Here is a 19492-nt window from a genome sequence, read left to right on the forward strand (position 1 = left end):
CCTGGTCAGGGAACTGGATCCCGCATGCTGCAGCTAAAGATCCTGCATGCTGACAGTAAGACCCAGCACAGGCAAATAAGGGCTTCCCTGGTGGCTCAGCTGGTAAAGAATCCTCCTGCAATGCGGGAGACCTGGGTTCGATCCCTGCATTGGGAAGATCCTCTGGACAAGGAAATAGCAACCCACTCCAGTATTCTGGCCTAGAGAATTCCATGGACTGTGTCTAGTCCATGGGGTCACAAAGAGTTGGTACACGACTGAGTGACTGAATGGAACTGAACTGAGACATTTAAATAATAATAAAATGAACTCAAATGTGAGTACATTAAGTTCTGTGGGCCTTAAATCTTGCGTTTTCCCCAGTGGTGGTAAAGAACACTCAACCCTGGTCCCAGGCACAGTTGGGGAGCAAGTCACTTAAGGGGCATCTGTCAGTTCAGGGGGTATAAAGGTGTGAAAGTGTGATCGCTCATCTACTTTCCCCTCTTCTCTGCTTATTTCATTTCCTGTCCTTACTCAGAAACACTTACTGTGGTCTCTGGGAGACTTTTGAAAAGTCCAGGACCTCTTTGACCTGATATGCAACTGAGCGTCTCAATACACAAGTTTGAGTTTAATGTCTCTGTAAATAAGTCTGTAAAATTTACTCTTAAGATGTGTTTATTTGGCTGGGTTTGTGTTGCTGGGCGTGGGCTTTCCCTAGCTGTGGCGAACAGGGGTTACTCTCCGCCTGGGGTGTGTGGGCATCTCCTTGCGGTGCCTCCTCTTGTTGCCGAGTATGGGCTCTGGGCCCTCAGGCTTCAGTAGTTGTGGCCCGTGGCTTCAGTTGCCCCACGGCATGTGGGATCTTCCCGGACCGGGGATCGAGTCCCTGCACCCTGCATTGGCAGATGGATTCTTAACCCCTGGATCCCCAGGGGAGTCCCGTAAATAAGTCTGTAATCCAGGAATGTTTTCTGTATGTCCATGGTCTTCTATTTCTAAAAAATGCAATCACTGTCCACCTCGGATCCACTCACCCAGCATGAGGAACTCTAGGACTTGCTTGGAACCTCAAACTGCCTCACCATCTGAAAAGGAATCACAGGCCTTCCCAAACAGGGGTCGAGCACTTTTGGATGTGTAGATGCATGTTTCCATGTGTTATTTCATGCTTGCTTCCAAACCAGGAGAGGGATTGTATTCATCCCATGTTTTTTTTTTTTTTCAATTTTATTTTATTTATTTATTTATTTTATTAGTTGGAGGCTAATTACTTCACAACATTTCAGTGGGTTTTGTCATACATTGACATGAATCAGCCACAGATTTACATGTATTACCCATCCCGATCCCCCCCCCCACCTCCCCCTCCACCTGACTCCCCTGGGTCCTCCCAGTGCACCAGGCCCGAGCACCCGTCCCATGCATCCCACCTGGGCCAGTGATCCACTTCACCATAGATAGTATACATGCTGTTCTTTTGAAACATCCCAGCCTCACCTTCTCCCACAGAGTTCAAAAGTCTGTTCTGTACTTCTGTGTCTCTTTTTCTGTTTTGCATATAGGGTTATCGTTACCATCTTTCTAAATTCCATATATATGTGTTAGTATGCTGTAATGTTCTTTATCTTTCTGGCTTACTTCACTCTGTATAATGGGCTCCAGTTTCATCCATCTCATTAGGACTGATTCAAATGAATTCTTTTTAACGGCTGAGTAATATTCCATGGTGTATATGTACCACAGCTTCCTTATCCATTCATCTGCTGATGGGCATCTAGGTTGCTTCCATGTCCTGGCTATTATAAACAGTGCTGTGATGAACATTGGGGTGCACATGTCTCTTTCAGATCTGGTTTCCTCAGTGTGTATGCCCAGAAGTGGGATTGCTGGGTCATATGGCAGTTCTATTTCCAGTTTTTTAAGAAATCTCCACACTGTTTTCCATAGCGGCTGTACTAGTTTGCATTCCCACCAACAGTGTAAGAGGGTTCCCTTTTCTCCATACCCTCTCCAGCATTCATTGCCTGTAGACTTTTGGATAGCAGCCATCCTGACTGGCATGTAATGGTACCTCATTGTGGTTTTGATTTGCATTTCTCCAACAATGAGTGATGTTGAGCATCTTCTCATGTGTTTGTTAGCCATCTGTATGTCTTCTTTGGAGAAATGTCTGTTTAGTTCTTTGGCCCATTTTTTGATTGGGTCATTTATTTTTCTGGAATTGAGCTGCAGGAGTTGCTTGTATATTTTTGAGATTAATCCTTTGTCTGTTTCTTCATTTGCTATTATTTTCTCCCAATCTGAGGGCTGTCTTTTCACCTTACTTATAGTTTCCTTTGTAGTGCAAAAGCTTTTAAGTTTCATTAGGTCCCATTTGTTTAGTTTTGCTTTTATTTCCAATATTCTGGGAGGTGGGTCATAGAGGATCTTGCTGTGATTCATGTCGGAGAGTGTTTTGCCTATGTTCTCCTCTAGGAGTTTTATAGTTTCTGGTCTTACATTTAGATCTTTAATCCATTTTGAGTTTATTTTTGTGTATGGTGTTAGAAAGTGTTCTAGTTTCATTCTTTTACAAGTGGTTGACCAGTTTTCCCAGCACCACTTGTTAAAGAGGTTGTCTTTTTTCCATTGTATATCCTTGCCTCCTTTGTCAAAGATAAGGTGTCCATAGGTTCATGGATTTATCTCTGGGCTTTCTATTCTGTTCCATTGATCTATATTTCTGTCTTTGTGCCAGTACCATACTGTCTTGATGACTGTGGCTTTGTAGTAGAGTCTGAAGTCAGGCAGGTTGATTCCTCCAGTTCCATTCTTCTTTCTCAAGATTACTTTGGCTATTCGAGGTTTTTTGTATTTCCATACAAATTGTGAAATTCTTTGGTCTAGTTCTGTGAAAAATACCATTGAGCTAACACCTATCTTACTCAAACTCTTCCAGAAAATTGCAGATGAAGGTAAGCTTCCAAACTCATTCTATGAGGCCACCATCACCCTAATTCCAAAACCAGACAAAGATGCCACAAAAAAAGAAAACTACAGGCCAATATCACTGATGAACATAGATGCAAAAATCCTTAACAAAATTCTAGCAAACAGAATCCAACAACATATTAAAAAAATCATACACCATGACCAAGTGGGCTTTATCCCAGGAATGCAAGGATTCTTTAATATCCGGAAATCAATCAATGTAATACACCACATTAACAAATTTGAAAGATAAAAACCATATGATTATCTCAATAGATGTAGAGAAAGCCTTTGAAAAAATTCAACACCCATTTATGATTAAAAGTCTCCGGAAAGCAGGAATAGAAGGAACATACCTCAACATAATAAAAGCTATATATGACAAACCCACAGCAAGCATCACCCTCAATGGTGAAAAATTGAAAGCATTTCCCCTGAAATCAGGAACAAGACAAGGGTGCCCACTCTCACCACTACTATTCAACATAGTGTTGGAAGTTTTGGCCACAGCAATCAGAGCAGAAAAAGAAGTAAAAGGAATCCAGATAGGAAAAGAAGAAGTGAAACTCTCCCTGTTTGCAGATGACATGATCCTCTACATAGAAAACCCTAAAGACTCTACCAGAAAATTACTAGAGCTAATCAATGAATATAGTAAAGTTGCAGGATATAAAATTAACACACAGAAATCCCTTGCATTCCTATATACTAACAATGAAAAAACAGAAAGAGAAATTAAGGAAACAATACCATTCACCATTGCAACAAAAGAATAAAATACTTAGGAGTATATCTACCTAAAGAAACAAAAGACCTATACATAGAAAACTATAAAACACTGATGAAAGAAATCAAAGAGGACACAAACAGATGGAGAAACATACCGTGTTCATGGATTGGAAGAATCAATATTGTCAAAATGGCTATTCTACCCAAAGCAATCCCTATCATCCCATGTTAAAGGAGGAAATGGCACAGAGACTTGTCTGAGACCACCAGGGGTTTGTGGCAGAGCCAGGACTAGAAGAAAAACCGTCTGTGCTGGGGCTTTACCAAAGCTCCCACAATGCCAAGTGTCTCTTTTCAAAATCTTTCCCAAGGGTACTGGGACCCTAAGGCGTACTGTGATAATGATCCTCCTAATACTTATATTTGCTGTGTAAGCTTTAGATACATTAACTCAGTCCTCACCGCAGTTTAAGCGGTCAGTACTGTTATGACCTCCGTTTTCAGTTGCGGGATCTGGGGCTTTGTGCATTTGTCACACTGCACTAAGTAGTAATGAGTGTTCTTGTCCAAGGTCACAGAGCTAGGACAGGAGCCGGCCTAGAGGCAGAGTGCGTACTCTTGACCACTGGACAGGGCAGTCAGGATCCACTTCCCACCTGTGTGTGCCCAGGGTGACCAGGGCCAAAGATGACAATCCTAGGGCTAAGAGCCTTGAAACTCGTTCCCTCCAAACTTGCAGAGTTTGAAGGTATGTGTCTTGTATTATTTAAACAAGAAGAGTACTGTCCTACTTCCTTGCAGAAACAGTAAGGAGAATAGAGAGGAGCAATAAAATGGAAACACTTTGGCTCAATAGCCAGACACATTTAGAAGGTTCTAGGAATTTACATCCGCCCATGTTTCCAACAAAGATCTTTCCACCTTTCTTCCTCCTGGCAGCTAAGGAGCTTGGACTGCAAGCAGCAGTGGCCAACTCGACTACCTTTAAAGGAAAGGAATTTATTTTAAGGATATAGTTGCTCACAGAATCAGAAGAAAAGCTAAAAACTCAAGCTTGCTGTGTTAGCTTTTACTGTGTTACAAGGCACCCTGAAAATTAGTGCCTCCCTGCAAAATGACCATTTGTTCAAGATTAGCTCAAGATTCTGCAACTTGGCAATCTGGGCAAGCTTGAGCAGTTCCCTGTCTAAGCAGAGCTGACTTATCTCCTTAGGGGGTCACGCATGCGTCTGTAGTCAATGGCCTGGTTGACTTGGGTAACTTACTTTAGCTGGTCACTCATTCCCCTGCAGCCTCATTCGAATGATGAGCTCTGGGTTCCAAGTAGGGCAGAAGAGGGCAAGTCGTAGCTCACCAGCACTTCTCAGTTTTCTGCTAGCAGTGTATTTGCTCTAGACTAAAGCAAGTCATGTACTCTGTCTCAAAGTCATTGGGCGGTGGGGGGCTGCCTGAGCGCATGGTTAGAGAGAAGATTGTGTGGCCATTTTTGCTGTCTCCCACAGTTGGTCAGGTTAGTCCTTGGACTGCAAGGAGATCAAACCACTCAATCCTAAAGGAAATCAATCCCAAATACTCGTTGGAAAGACTGATGCTGAAGCTCCAATACTTTGGCCACCAGATGTGAAGAGCCAACTATTGGAAAAGACCCTGATGCTGGGAAAGATTGAAGGTGGAAGGAGAAGAGGGCGACAGAGGATGAGATGGTTGGATGGCATCACTGACTCAATGGACATGAGTTTGAGCAAGTTCCAGGAGTTTTGGTGATGGACAGGGAGGCCTGGCATACTATAGTCCATGGGGTCGCAAAGAGTTAGACATGACTGAGCGACTGAACTGAATACAATATTTGTTTTTCTCTTTCTGATTTGCTTCACTCAGTATAATAGGCTCTAGGTTCGTCCACCTCATTAGAACGGACTCAAATGCATTCCTTTTTATGGCTGAGTAATATTATATTGTATATTCATACCACAGCTTCCTAATCCATTCATCTGTTGATGGACATCTAGGTTGCCTTCATGTTCTAGCTATTGTAAATAGTGCTGCAATGAACACTGGGGTACATGTGTCTTTTTCAATTTTGGTTTCCTCAGAGTACATGCCTAGTAGTGCGATTGCTGGGTCATTGGTGGTTTTATTCCTAGTTTTTTAAGGAATCTCTATACCATCTTCCATAGCGGCTATATCAATTTACATTCCCACCAACAGTGCAAGAGCGTTCCCTTTTGTCCACACCCTCTCCAGCATTTATTGTTTGTAGACTTTTTGATGATGGCCAGTCTGACTGGTGTGAGTTGATATCTCATTGTAGTTTTGATTTGTATTTCTCTAATAGTGAGTGATGTTGAGCATCTTTTCATGTGTTTATTGGCCATCTGTATGTCTTCTTTGGAGAAATGTATGTTTAGGTCTTTTTCCCACTTTTTGATTGAGTTGTTTATTTTTCTGGTATTGACTTGTATGAGCTGCTTATATATTTTAGAAATTAATCATTTTCAGTTGTTTCATTTGCTATTCTTTTCTCTCATTCTGGGTGTTTTCTTTTCACCTTGTTTATAGTTTCCTTTGCTGTACAGAAGCTCTGAACTTTCATCAGGTCTCACTTGTTTGTTTTTATTTCCGTGACTCTGTGAGGTGGGTCATAGAGGATCTTGCTGTGATTTATGTTGTAGTGTGTTCTACCTGTGTTTTCCCCCAAGAGTTTTATAGTTTCTGGTCTTACATTTAGGTCTTTAATCCATTTTGAGTTTATCTTTGTGTGTGGTGTTTGGAAGTGTTCTAATTTCATTCTTTTACACATACCTGTTCAGTTTTCCTAGCAGCACTTATTGCAGAGGCTATCTTTACCCCACTGTATATTCTTGCCTTCTTTGTCAAAAATAAGGTATGCATAAGTGTGTGGGTTTATCTCTGGGCTTTCTATCTTGTTCCATTGGTTTGTAAGAAGGAAAGTTACACGGCTCAAAATAGCCTGGAGTTAAAACTCCCCTCCAGGTCCTCCCCACCATTCTATGCAAAACAAAGAACTCTGTAACCGGAAGAAAAAAAATGGACATTAAGGCTGATTATGCCCAGCTCCCAGCCAGTCCAGCCTCTGGCCGATCTCCAAAATTCCTTGCCCCGGCCGTTTAAGAGATAGCTACTCCGAACAACCTTGGAGAAGAACAGGCCCCCTTAAGACACTAGCTTTCCACATACATGCCTGTATATACTTACTCTTTTCTTGGGTTAGTGCAGCAGCTCGCTAATCTGACTGCTGCCCCTTCCCGCCTCATGTAACTCTATGGCTGATTCATATCAATGTATGACAAAACCCACTGAAATGTTGTGAAGTAATTAGCCTCCAACTAATGAAAAATAAAAAAATTTTTAAAAAAATAAATAAAAACATAAAAAAAAAAATGTGACCTGTTCCTATAAAGTGCCGGTCTCATTCTTTTTCTAAACCTCGCCTGCTCTAACTCCCTTACCCTACATTTTATTTCTGTTTTTGTTCCAGTACTGTACTGTCTTGATGATGGTGGCTTTGCAGTACAGTCTTAAGTCTGGAGGATTGATTCCTCCAGCTCCATTCTTCTTTCTCAAGATTGCTGTGGCTATTCAGGGTCTTTTGAGATAACCCCTCTTTCTAGCATTGCTATATGTTTATTGGGCACCAGGAGTATAGCCAAGAGACATCAAAAGACCAGTATGGTGATAGTGAGGTTGAATAATCTTTGGCCCTGGTGGCAACTCCAACAGTTATTTTTTAGATGAGTTTTATAATTTTTGCAGAGTTGGAAGACTGGTTTTAAAACTTCCTAGAGAGCAAGGTGGGTGATGGTCAAGTCAAGCTTAACTAGGTTCCATGCAACATGAAAAGGCTAAGATACAGGTTGTCAGCATGGCCACCAGGGAGCTGGAGCATTTACAATTCAATTATTGCCCAAACAAAAGGAGAGCTTCAGAGAGTAATACATCCTTCTTATTTGCCAAAGTACCTTTCCCTTTTGAGTGACAACCAAGACCGTATTTCTGGTTACAGTAGCCCACTCTGACAGAGACAGGGAAGAGGTGATATCTGTGTGTGTGTGTGTGTGTGTGTGTGTTTACCCAGGCTAAATATTTAAAATATGCCTAGTGCACTGATCCAGTCTTCTCTAAATGTTTGGTCATGTCTCTCCAAAGGCTTGATCATGAACCTCTAATATTTGTATTTTTATAAATATATACTATATTATAAATGTATTTCTAAATTACAAACATGCTAGATATTTTAGTGTATGTTTTCTAGCATAAACAAAAAAATAGAAATGTTTAAAGGATTCATTAAAGAGTCAACAAAAACAGCAGTTCTGGTATTTTTCTTCTCATGCCCAAGTGGCTCATTCTGTATATATACTCGGGTGCACTCCTCTGTGGGGCCTGCTGCTCTGGAACACTAAAACGTCTTAGACTCAGCCTGCAATTACAAAGACAATTCTTAGTACCAGAGGGTTAATAGGAAGTTTTATGTCCTATCTTGACCAAAGTGTACTCATGATTTAGCACTTCCCTTATGTAGCTGATTCTAGCACTGTTTTGTGATAATCAAGGTGGCTTTGTGAATGCAGACTCTCACATCTCTTGTAATTCCTAAGCCTTTGCAATAATTGTGGAAAGATTCGGATTCATGGAATCGCAGCCCGAGACAAACATTCTTCTTTCTTTCTCCACCCCCCTTTCCTTTGATAATGATAAAACTTCCAAGGCATTTGTTTCTCCTTGCTTCTCCACCCGCCCCTTTTTTTGCTTCTTTAAGAACTCTGAAATAATGATAATATTTACATATTTTCATCATGATTGCTAACATTTAATGTGCTGTGGACCAGTTAAATTCACTGTCCTTAATTGATCTCATTTACCCTCACAACACTACAAAGTGGGTCCTATTAGTTCCCCTGAAGAGTTGATAAACATGAGGCTTAGAGAAGTTTCAGTAATGTGCCCAAGATCGCAGTTTTCCAAAGCAAGGCCCTGTCAGTCTGATACCAAAGTCCTTTACCTTCTCTGCAGGGTCACAAATTAAGTGGTGAGGATGAGCATGGGGCCAGGAACTCAAGCCAGTATTAGCATAAACCACCCTGAAGCTATGTTGTCTACTATAGACCTTGTGTCCACTCAGGAGACCCCTACTGTTCATATGCTGGATGAAGAGGGTGCTGGGGCCAGCCAGGACCAGCACTGAGTGTGGTATGAATCGTCTGGGAGGAACTTTACACTCCATTTGCCTTTGAGGTCTTCCGAAAAATTTGACAGGTCCAAGAGTACAAATAGATCTCTACCTGCTAGAATAAATCTATTGGCATGGTAGAAATTAGTTGTTTGCTGTTTTTCTAGCAGATTATTTTAACTTGGGAGCTTCCCTGGTAGCTCAGTAAAGAAACTGCCTGCAATGCAGGAGACCCAGGTTCAATCCCTGGGTCAGGAAGATGTCCTGGAGAAGGAAATGGCAACCCACTCCAGTATTCTTGCCTGGAGAACCCCATGGACAGAGGAGCCTGGCAGGGTACAGTTCATGGGGTCATACCAGTCGGACACGACTTGGTGGCTAAACCACTGTTTTAACTTATGTTTACAGTTTCTAAATCACACCTACCACCAGTCTGTAAGACTGTCTCCTTTGATCTCGGTAACTAAAAGGGAGCTGGACAAGTAGTGAAATGAAATCAAACTACTCCAATTTCAGTTGAAAAGAAGTGACTTACTGCATACAGGAGCTGTTTGGTTATCTTGCTGTTGTTGCCATTGCTGGAAAATTTACATCGAGAGCAATGAGCTTTGGGTAAGGAGCAAGGGGATCGTTTGTGCAGATCCTTCCAGCAGGAACTGCCCCTCACCTTGCCATAAGTGACCTTAGCCCAGCTGATTCATACCCCTCATCCCCAACAGACCTCTTGAATTCCTTCCAGAAGCCATCTTATAGCCTGGCAATGTTATAAAATGGAAGATAGGCTGGATACAGACTCAGTCAGGATGCCTGCTCTTCTCATTCCCAATAAATACAGTGTGCATGAGTGTATAGAATCATGCTTGAGAGGCCCCAGCTCCGTTTCCTAACCCCCGACCAAATGTACAGTGTCACCGGTGGAGAAGTAGCACTTCCCATCCCTGAGGTTCAGAGTGATCAGACGTTGAGCTTGGTCTGCAGTAGAGCGGTTCTGCTGTGGAACTGTTTCAGGGCATTTCCCTGGGAAGGGAAAGAGGGCATGACTGTGTGTACTCACACTGTATAAACTCATGATGGTTGGACACTTACAAGCAGATGACCCTCCTGTGCTCCACCCCCAGAATAAGTAGGCTCCATGTCCCAGACCATGGAAATCAGAGTTACAAGTATTACATGTAAAGAAGACGACGAGTCCCAGCTCTGTAGGGGCGCAGACTGAATGGCAAGACATTTGTTGTTGCTATTTAGTCACTCAGTCGTGTCCAACTCTTTGTGACCGCATGGACTGCAGCACGCCAGCCTCCTCTGTCCTCCACTGTCTCCCGGAGTTGGCTCAAATTCATATCCATTGAGTTGGTAATACTACCTGACCACCTCATCCTCTGTCATCCCCTGCTCCTCCCGCCTTCAATCTTTCCCAGCATCAGGGTCTTTTCAAATGTGTTAGCTCTTCACATCAGGTGGCCGAAGTATTGGAGTTTCAGCTTCAACAGCATTCCTTCCAATGAACGCTCCTGACTGATTTCCGTTAGGATGGACTGGTTGGATCTCCTTGCAGTCCAAGGGACTCGCAAGAGTCTTCTCCAACACCACAGTTCAAAAGCACTCAGTCTTCTTTGGGTGCTCCCTAACCCTGCACAAATCTGGTCCTTTTGTGTTTCTCACTGTTGCAGTAACACGTGCTAACAGTGGAGAGGCGCGTGGAACTTCTTCTTCATCAGAAGAAGTTCCAGGGTGTGGGGAGCAACCTACAAAACCTGAAGCCTGATTTTTACCTGTTCATCTAGAGGGGTGAGGCTCTTAGACACTGAGCTCTCTGGCCAGATGTGACAGCAGGGTTCAGTCCCTTTAACACTAGTGTTGGATGTGGGATCCACCCTGGTTTTTCACTGAAGTCCAGGACCTTGACTGCAGCGTTGCCCCCTTGCAGGTTCACTGAGTCCTTGGGGCTTATGAACACCCTGGGTCGTGGCTGGGGTGTGTCCTCACGTGGTGACCAGGTGAACAGTGAGTGAGGACGTGGGGGCACACACGGGTGAGACTCCCACGGTGGCGGTGGGGTGGGCAGTCCTGATGAGCAACTCGTCCTGACCACACTGAGGGCGTGGGCGCTTGTCCCTCTTTCTGGGAGCTTGCCCGGTGCCCCTCTAGGCAGTCCTTTCCTGGGTCCCCAGCCCTGGCACTTGCAGGGCAGAAGAACTGTGCTCAAATCAGAGTCAGGATGGACACCTTTTTTTTCCTTTGCTCCTCCGATATGTTCTCCTTGACAGTACACCTGGATGTTGCTCCTTTTCTTTTTAGCTCCTGAACCAAAAGAGCCCTTTCCACTATTTTGTCACATCATAGAAGAGTGTGATGGGTCAGTAAGCAGAGAGCTTCACAGACTGTCCAAAAGGGCTCAGACCCTGGAAACTCCTCTTGGTTCACTCCTCTTTGGTGGGCTCTGAAAACAGTTTAGGGTGGGAGGGAAATGCAAGAGGCTTTTTTGCTATGGCAATGAAAAAATAAGTAAGACACAGATTAGTTTAGGTCATCAGATAGCATCACTAGTTAAGTCTCTGAGATGCCCTGATATATAAAATGTTAAGAGACCAATTCCGTCCTAAAGGAAGTTGGTCCTGAATAGTCATTGGAAGGACTGATGCTGAAGCTGAAACTCCAGTACTTTGGCCACCTGATGCCAACAACAGACTCATTTGAAAAGACCCTGATGCTGGGAAAGATTGAGGGCAGGAGGAGAAGGGGATGACAGAGGATGAGATGGTTGGATGGTATCACCGACTCAATGGACATGAGTTTGAGTAAACTCCGGGAGTTGGTGATGGACAGGGAGGCCTGGCGTGCTGCAGTCCATAAGATCGCAAAGAGTTGGACTCGACTGAGCAACTGAACTGACCTGAAGAGGCTAACTTATAAAATGGATTGCCAGTTTTTCAGTTTACTGTAGATACTGGAATCTAGTCCTGCTCCCCTGTCTGTGACCTCTGCTGGGAAACTGAAGTTGGCCCCTTCAGACAACAGCAAGGTGTTACAGTGGGATCTCTGCCCAGGTGGGTGTTGGAGAATAGAGCCTTCATCTCAGACAACATGAGAAGCCGGTATCAGAAAGGCACATTAAGTCAGAGAACCAGTGAGCCAGTTGAGTTGGAAGTTTAGTTGTCAGAGGAAGAAGCCAAAAGCAGGGATCCCAAGTGCTGAGTGTTGAAGAAGGCATGGGGAAATGGGTAGTGGTAAAACCAGGAAATATTTAGACACGCATGTGTGTGTGGTCAGTCGTGTCCAACGCTTCGAAATCCTGTGAACTGTAGCGCTCCAGGCTCCTATGTCTGTGGGATTATCCCAGTAAGAATACTGGAGTGGGCTGCCCTTGCCTCCTCCAGGGATCTTCTCGTTCCAGGGACTGAACCCTCATCTCCTGCGGCTCCTTCATTGGCAGGCAGGTTCTTTAGCCCTGAGCCACCTGGGAAGCCCAAATGTTTAGAACCAGATTTTAAAAATTCAGAACAGATTAGGTAGGCACACCCAAAATACTGGGGATTTTCCTGGGCCATTCATCAAACTTAAAGGCTGATGCTTGCTTTTGCGAGGGAAAATAAGTGATGAAATATGTTAGCCCATCTTGATAAGCAGGGAGGGAGCCGGCACAGTGAGCTGGATCAGTCATTGGAAGATGCTCAGTACTGCTTCTTAGCCCCTCTTAGCAAATACTGAATAAAAACCAGAACCTAGTGTGAAATGATAGAGATTCTGTCAAGTGGTGGTAAGTGGTAGTTTGACGAACTCATGTCTTCACTTTGAGGTGTCTCTGACCAGCATCCAAATATCCCCTCCCCAGGACAATAAATGCTGAGGACAGATAAACAGACTCAGACCCTCTGACTCCCCTTTTTATCAGTGTATTGTGATGATTAAGCAGGTCTCAGCTTATTTTATCCCAGTTGAGAAGCTCCCCTGATAAGGTTTAAATGAATAACTCCTTTCTGTCACCCATACACCTCATATCAGGGGATGACTTCATGCCGAAAGGCTTCCCTCTGTAAATGTCAGTCATTGTTTAACTTCTTTTCTCCCACTGAACAGTGCTCCTAAGAAGTTGTGTGTCAAGATAACTCTTGCCAATCTCAAAGGTAAATTAACCAGATTTTAACTTAATGAACAAGCGTTAAGACAATACCAGAGTTGATGAATATTAAAATTAGGACTTGACTTTCAGTTTCATTTTAGGCAGTTGACTTAAACTCACTGAGTGTCAGCCTTCTCAGCAAAATGAAGGAGTCAGGTTTTCTTATTTCTAAAATCCCTTCAAGTCAGAAAATTCTGTGTTCCTCTTCTCGCTAGAATTGATGCTTTTGAACTCTGGTGCTGGAGAAGACTCTTGAGAGTCCCTTGGACAAGAGGGAAATAAAACCAGTCAATCCTAAAGGAAATCAACCCCGAATACTATTGGAAGGACTCATGCTGAAGCTGAAGCTCCAATACTTTGGGCACCTGATACAAACAGCTGACTCATTGGAAAAGACTCTGATCCTGGGAAATATTGAAGACAGAAGGAGAAGAGGGTAACAGAGGATGAGATGGTTGGATGGCATTACCAATTTAATGGACATGAACTTGGGCAAACTCTGGGAGATGGTGAGAGACAGTGAGGCCTGGCATGCCACAGTCCATGGCGTTGCAAAGAGTCAGACATGACTTGGTGACTGAACACACACACAAATATTTAGGTGCCCACTGTTCATCCGAGGCTAGTCTTGCAGTATATGCTCTTGTGCAACAGTGACTGTTACTGCAATAATCTACTTGTTTTTGCAATAATCTACTTGTTTTTGCCACTGCTCATGAATTCCAAGGAACAGCTCTCAGTAAGTGTTTTGCACTTGTCATTGCATTTCATAAACTAGGTTAACAAATGGGGAGGAAGATGGCAAATCTCATCTGCCCTTTTCAAAAATATCATAGAATCTTACATTTTCTGCCCCACAGAGCTTACTTTTTCTGCAGTTTAGTGGTTTTGATTGCCATTATAATCAATTAATTTAATCTTCGGGGAACTTAAAATCCATTGTGGTCTAACATCAAAAGGGCCCACCATTTCTTTTTAGTTTACATCGGTCAAGGCACTAAGGAAGCTCTTCAGTTCATTTCAGTTCAGTCGCTCAGTCGTGTCCAACTCTTTGTGACCCCATGGACTGCAGCACACCAGCCCTCCCTGTCCATCACCAACTCCTGGAGTTTACTCAAACTCATGTCCGTTGAGTCGGTGATGCCATCCAACCCTCTCATCCTCTGTTGTCCCCTTCTCCTCCTGCCTTCAATTTTTCCCAGCATCAGGATCTTTTCCAATAAGTCAGTTCTTCACATCAGGTGGCCAAAGTATTGGAGTTTCAGCTTCAGCATCAGTCCTTCCAATAAATATTCAGGACTGATCTCCTTTAGGATGGACTGGTTGGATCTCCTTGTAGTCCAAGGGACTCTCAAGAGTCTTCTCCAACACCACAGTTCAAAAGCATCAATTCTTCAGCACTCAGCTTTCTTTATAGTCCAACTCTCACATCCATACATGACTACTGGAAAGGTACTGGAAATTCTCCCTGTAGTGTAGAATGAAAACCTAACCCTCATCCATGGTTTTTATTTAGCAGCAGCCCGACTCATAACACCCCTGGAGAAGGCAATGGTAACCCACTCCAGTATTCTTGCCTGGAAAATCCCCACGGACAGAGGAGCCTGGCAAGTTACAGTCCATGGGGTTGCAAGAGTCGGACATGACTTGGTAACTAAACCACCACCACTAACTCATAATACTAAAAGAATTTGGAGGTAGTGAGTGGAAGAGAGAGTAAGTAAAGTGAAGTTGGATTTTTGGTTATATTTTAATAAGTCAGTAAAACAGAATTGTGGATGATAATGTTGTTCTGAAAATAATTCATTTTGCTGGTTTCTTAGTGGAGAAATTTGCCAGACTTTCCCCTTCCCTTATTGTTTCCAATACCAGCCACACCAGTCACACGTGTCTTAGGAGAGATCTAACTGCTGCTTTATCAACACAGACTACAGCAAAGCTCTTGGTTTTCTTTCTCTAAGGTTAGTTAGTGGGAGGCATAAAGATACATTTTGACCTTTTAGTATTTCTTTATTTTGTAAGCAACACAGCATTTTTGAAGGAAGGAAAGACTACAGATTTAGAATTTCAAAAATCACCTCTTACCCCACATATTTGTTTTCACATCAAAAAGCTTTTTAATATGTTTACACACTTTATATCATGAGTATATATCATTCTAGCAGCAGCAACAATAGTAGGTATAGCAGCCAACATCTAATGAACATTTAATGTTTGCCAAACACAATTCTAACATCTGGATTAATTTTTCTGAGCAACCCTGTTAGGGAGGATTTAATATTTTCCTAGTTTCATTAATGGGAAAGCTAAGACACTGAAGTTAAAACAACTTGCCCAAAGTCATACAGCTAATAAGCTGCAGATATGGAATTGAAACCCAGGCAGTCTGACTCCACATTGTGGACTCTTGTTATTTACTCAATAATATAGATATCATGATCAGCTTCCATGTGCATTAACATCATCAACAGCATCATCATGACTGATGCATGGGGTTCCAGTTTGAGGATATAACAATTGATATAACCAGTCTCCTATTAGTGGATATTTAGAAAGTGAGAGTGTTAGTTACTTATTCATGTCCAACTCTTTGTGACCCCATGGACTGTAACCTGCCAGGCTTCTCTGTCCATGGGATTCTCCAGGCAAGAATACTAGAGTGGGTAGCTGTTCCCTTCTCCAGGGGATCTTCCCGACCCAGGGATAGAACTTGGTGTTAAAGGGGAGAATTTTTAAAGCAGGATTTGGCAGTCCTTAGGTTCGCCTCATGGGAAATAGATGGGGAGACAGTGGAAACAGTGTCAGGCTTTATTTTTTGGGGCTCCAAAATCACTGCAGATGGTGACTGCAGCCATGAAATTAAAAGACGCTTACTCCTTGGAAGGAAAGTTATGACCAACCTAGATAGCATATTAAAAAGCAGAGACATTACTTTGCCAACAAAGGTCCATCTAGTCAAGGCTATGGTTTTCCCAGTGGTCATGTATGGACGTGAGAGTTGAACTGTGAAGAAAGCTGAGTGCCGAAGAATTGATGCTTTTGAACTGTGGTGTTGGAGAAGACTCTTGAGAGTCCCTTGGACTGCAAGGAGATCCAACCAGCCCATCCTAAAGGAGATAAGTCCTGGGTATTCATTGGAAGGACTGATGCTGAAGCTGAAACTCCAATACTTTGGCCACCTGATACGAAGAGTTGACTCATTGGAAAAGACCCTGAAGCTGGGAGGGATTGGGGGCAGGAGGACAAGGGGACGACAGACGATGAGATGGTTGGATGGTATCACCGACTCGATGGGCATGAGTTTGAGTAAACTCCAGGAGTTTGTGATGGACAGGGAGGCCTGGCGTGCTGTGATTCATGGGGTTGCAAAGAGTCAGACATGACTGAGTGACTGAACTGAACTGTACTGAACTGTAAGTTCGCCTCAAGAAATGCTTTATTTTCAGGTGAAAATATGAACCACTGTGACCCTCTGTGAACTATGAACCAATTTTGTTTTTCATCCAGAAAAGTTCTTTTATTATTTTTTTCCTTATAAATGATTTTGTAGAAAACCAAATTCTCATTTTCAGAAATTTGACCTATTACATTACTACCATCCCCAAAGATGGATTTTTAAAACAGTTTGCAGTCATGGAAGATGAAAATGCCAAAGAAGAGGTAGCTTTGTAACAATCTTTTGATACTATTTAATGAATATAGAATCTCTAGAAGTTGATCTAATTTAAAAAATTTGCCTCCAAATTTGGAGATGTGTGTGTGTTAGCTGCTCAGTTGTGTCTGACTCTCTGCGACCCCGTGGACTATAGCCCACCAGGCTCCTCTGTCCATGAAATTCTCCAGGCAAGAATACTGGAGTGGTTGCTCTTTCCTTCTCCAGGGGATCTTCCCAACTCAGGGATCAAACCTGAGTCTCCCTCATTGTAGGCAAATTCTTTACCATCTGAGCCACCAGAGAAGCCCCAAATTTAAAGATAATTTAAATTGTATTATGAGTCTAATGCTTCAAAACTGTCTAGGACTTGGTGTGATTTCAAGTAACTTGGCTTAAAATTCTAAGACTTACTGTAAGAAAATTAAATTATCTTCAGTGGAGACAAAGGCCTCCCCCCCCCACCCTTTTTTTTTTTTTTTTCAGTTTGGGAGAGGATGAAAAGTGCTATTTTGGGGACAAAATTCCCAACAGAAGAAAATCCTTTGGCAGCAAGAATAAACAGCTTTAGCAGAATCCACCCTCCAAGCGAAAAGGACTTAGGGTACATGTGAAGCTTGGGAGTAGTCCTGAGCTCCAAGGCAGAAAGGATGTCCCTGGTACAAGGGGTGAGTCAGCACCAGGCTGTGAGTGGAAATACTGTCCACAAACGCTCCATAGAGCTGCTTCATTAGAAAGTGACACATTTCGTGATACATCCCCTTCCCTAGGGAGGCTCAGTTACTGTGTCAAGGAAGTGATTATATTTTACTCAGGGCCACATTGCTCCCTTTAGCCTTCGTTACAACCACCACAAGAGTAATAATAATGTTATCAAACAGGAGTAGGAGTAAAATATGCCCTACAAACCTCGATTGTTTTCTGATTCCTTTCCCTTCATTTTCCAGAAAATAAATCACTTCTACATCTACAAAAGTAGATTAATGATTCATTTGAAGGAGAGTCTCCTCTTTAATTTTAAAATGCTTTGAAATTCTTTTGTGATGCTGTGCATGTAGAAAATACTTTTTGCTCATTTTATTTCTGGGGTGAGTGTGGGTATGTGTGTGTGTGTGTGCATGTATTCAGCTTACATTTTCAAACTGATGCCTTCAGTAGAGGTAATCACTTTGTTTGAATAAATATACGTTGAAAGATGGATGACAGGTAGCCCTCCCATCCACGTGTAATTATGTGTTTAATTATGTGTCACACTGCTGATTTGGTGTGGCTGGGTATGATATTCATGAAGATTTAGCAGGATGGTAAGAAAACTCAACCGTTTGAATATTCATTTCTCTTTGTGTCCAAATGTCTGGAGGTGGAAACAGTGGGTGGAATGGAGATCCCGATACACATTTCTACAGAGACAGTGAGAACACAACTGCTCCAAAGCAGAGTTTCTTTTCTCAACTCATTCAGTTAACAACCCTTTACTGAATATTGGCTCTATGCCAGACACTGATTTGTTTTCTGGGACATTCCTTCATCAGAATCCACTCCTGACTTTATAAAGGCCCCACGCCCCCTCCTCCCTTCCCACAACCACAGCAGACGCACAGGGTCTTTACTGAAAAGGTTTGGAATTTTCCTGCCTTGAAACTCAATTTTGCAGCTCCTTCCTTGAAGGCCCTGCAAGAGTGGAGTTTTATTTATAATAATCTTTTTTTTTTCTTTATAAAATAAACCCCAAGATGGAAAAATATTTTAGAGAAAAAAGAAGAGATTAATATCAAGAGCAATTTTCTTATGTTTCTACAGATTTGTAAACATTTTAACGGCTGCATGTTATTCCACTTTGTGCCTCAGTTTCCTAACATTCACCTCAAACTTGGTTCACAATTTGGATTCATTTCCTTAGGGTAAGATTACTAAGTCATTGTAATACACTTAATACAAACTGCCAAACCATTTTCAGAGACTTTATAGCAACCTATAGTCCCACTGAGGATCTATTTACTGTTCATATTATACCACCCTCACCCTCATCAAATACTAAAACTTGGAAAATCTTCACTTTCTTTTGGGGGATTTAATTTTCATTTTTCTTATTACTAGTGAAACTGAACATTTCCCACCTGGTTATTAGACATTTTTGCTTTTTCTTTCCTGGGTTGTCTATCTGTCCTCTGCCTGTATTTCAAGTTTTTATAGTTTTCTTATTCACTTGCATATGAAACTTATTTCATATTAAGGATGTTAGCATTTTGTCTTTAGTATTTATTGATCACATTTGGGTAAAAAATCCCTCCAATTACATTATTCACAGTCATATCATCACTTAGAGCATATGGCTTGTTTTGTTCAATGTGATCAGCTTTATATCATTTTATGTAAAAGGTGGTTTTGATGTTTAAAAATTAAGAATACATACATTAGAGTCAAAAAGAAAAAAAAGAAAGCTATTCCAGAAACTTCTATAAAATAAAGTAGAATGTATGAGTTAAATTGTGATGGACCTGGGTTCTATCAGTGCTTCTGTATTGACGTTTGCATTCTTACTGCATTTAATGTATGGCCCTCTGGTGGGCTTCCGTGGTGGCTCAGACGATAAAAAATCCGCCTGCAATGTGGGAGACCTGGGTTCGATCCCTGGGTTGGGAAGACCCCCTGGAGCAGGGAAGGGCTACCCACTCCAGTACTCTGGCCTGGAGAATCCCACGGACTCTATAGTCCACGGCGTCGCAGAGAGTCAGACACGACTGAGCGACTTCTGCTTTCTCTGGTGTGCTTACTACGAAACTGTAGGAGCTGTGCCAGACTAAACACTGCGACAGGTAATGAACCGCTTTGGAATTCACTGGAT

General features: G+C 42.5%; 1 protein-coding gene across 1 annotated transcript in view; it reads left to right on the forward strand.

The window, feature by feature from the left end:
- STON2 (stonin 2) overlaps positions 1 to 19492 on the forward strand; it is a 166311-nt gene that overhangs the window by 129187 nt on the left and 17632 nt on the right. The gene's annotated exons all lie outside the window — the stretch shown is intronic.

The sequence above is a fragment of the Dama dama genome, chromosome 12 (assembly GCF_033118175.1).
Source record: "Dama dama isolate Ldn47 chromosome 12, ASM3311817v1, whole genome shotgun sequence".
Classification (NCBI taxonomy): domain Eukaryota; kingdom Metazoa; phylum Chordata; class Mammalia; order Artiodactyla; family Cervidae; genus Dama; species Dama dama.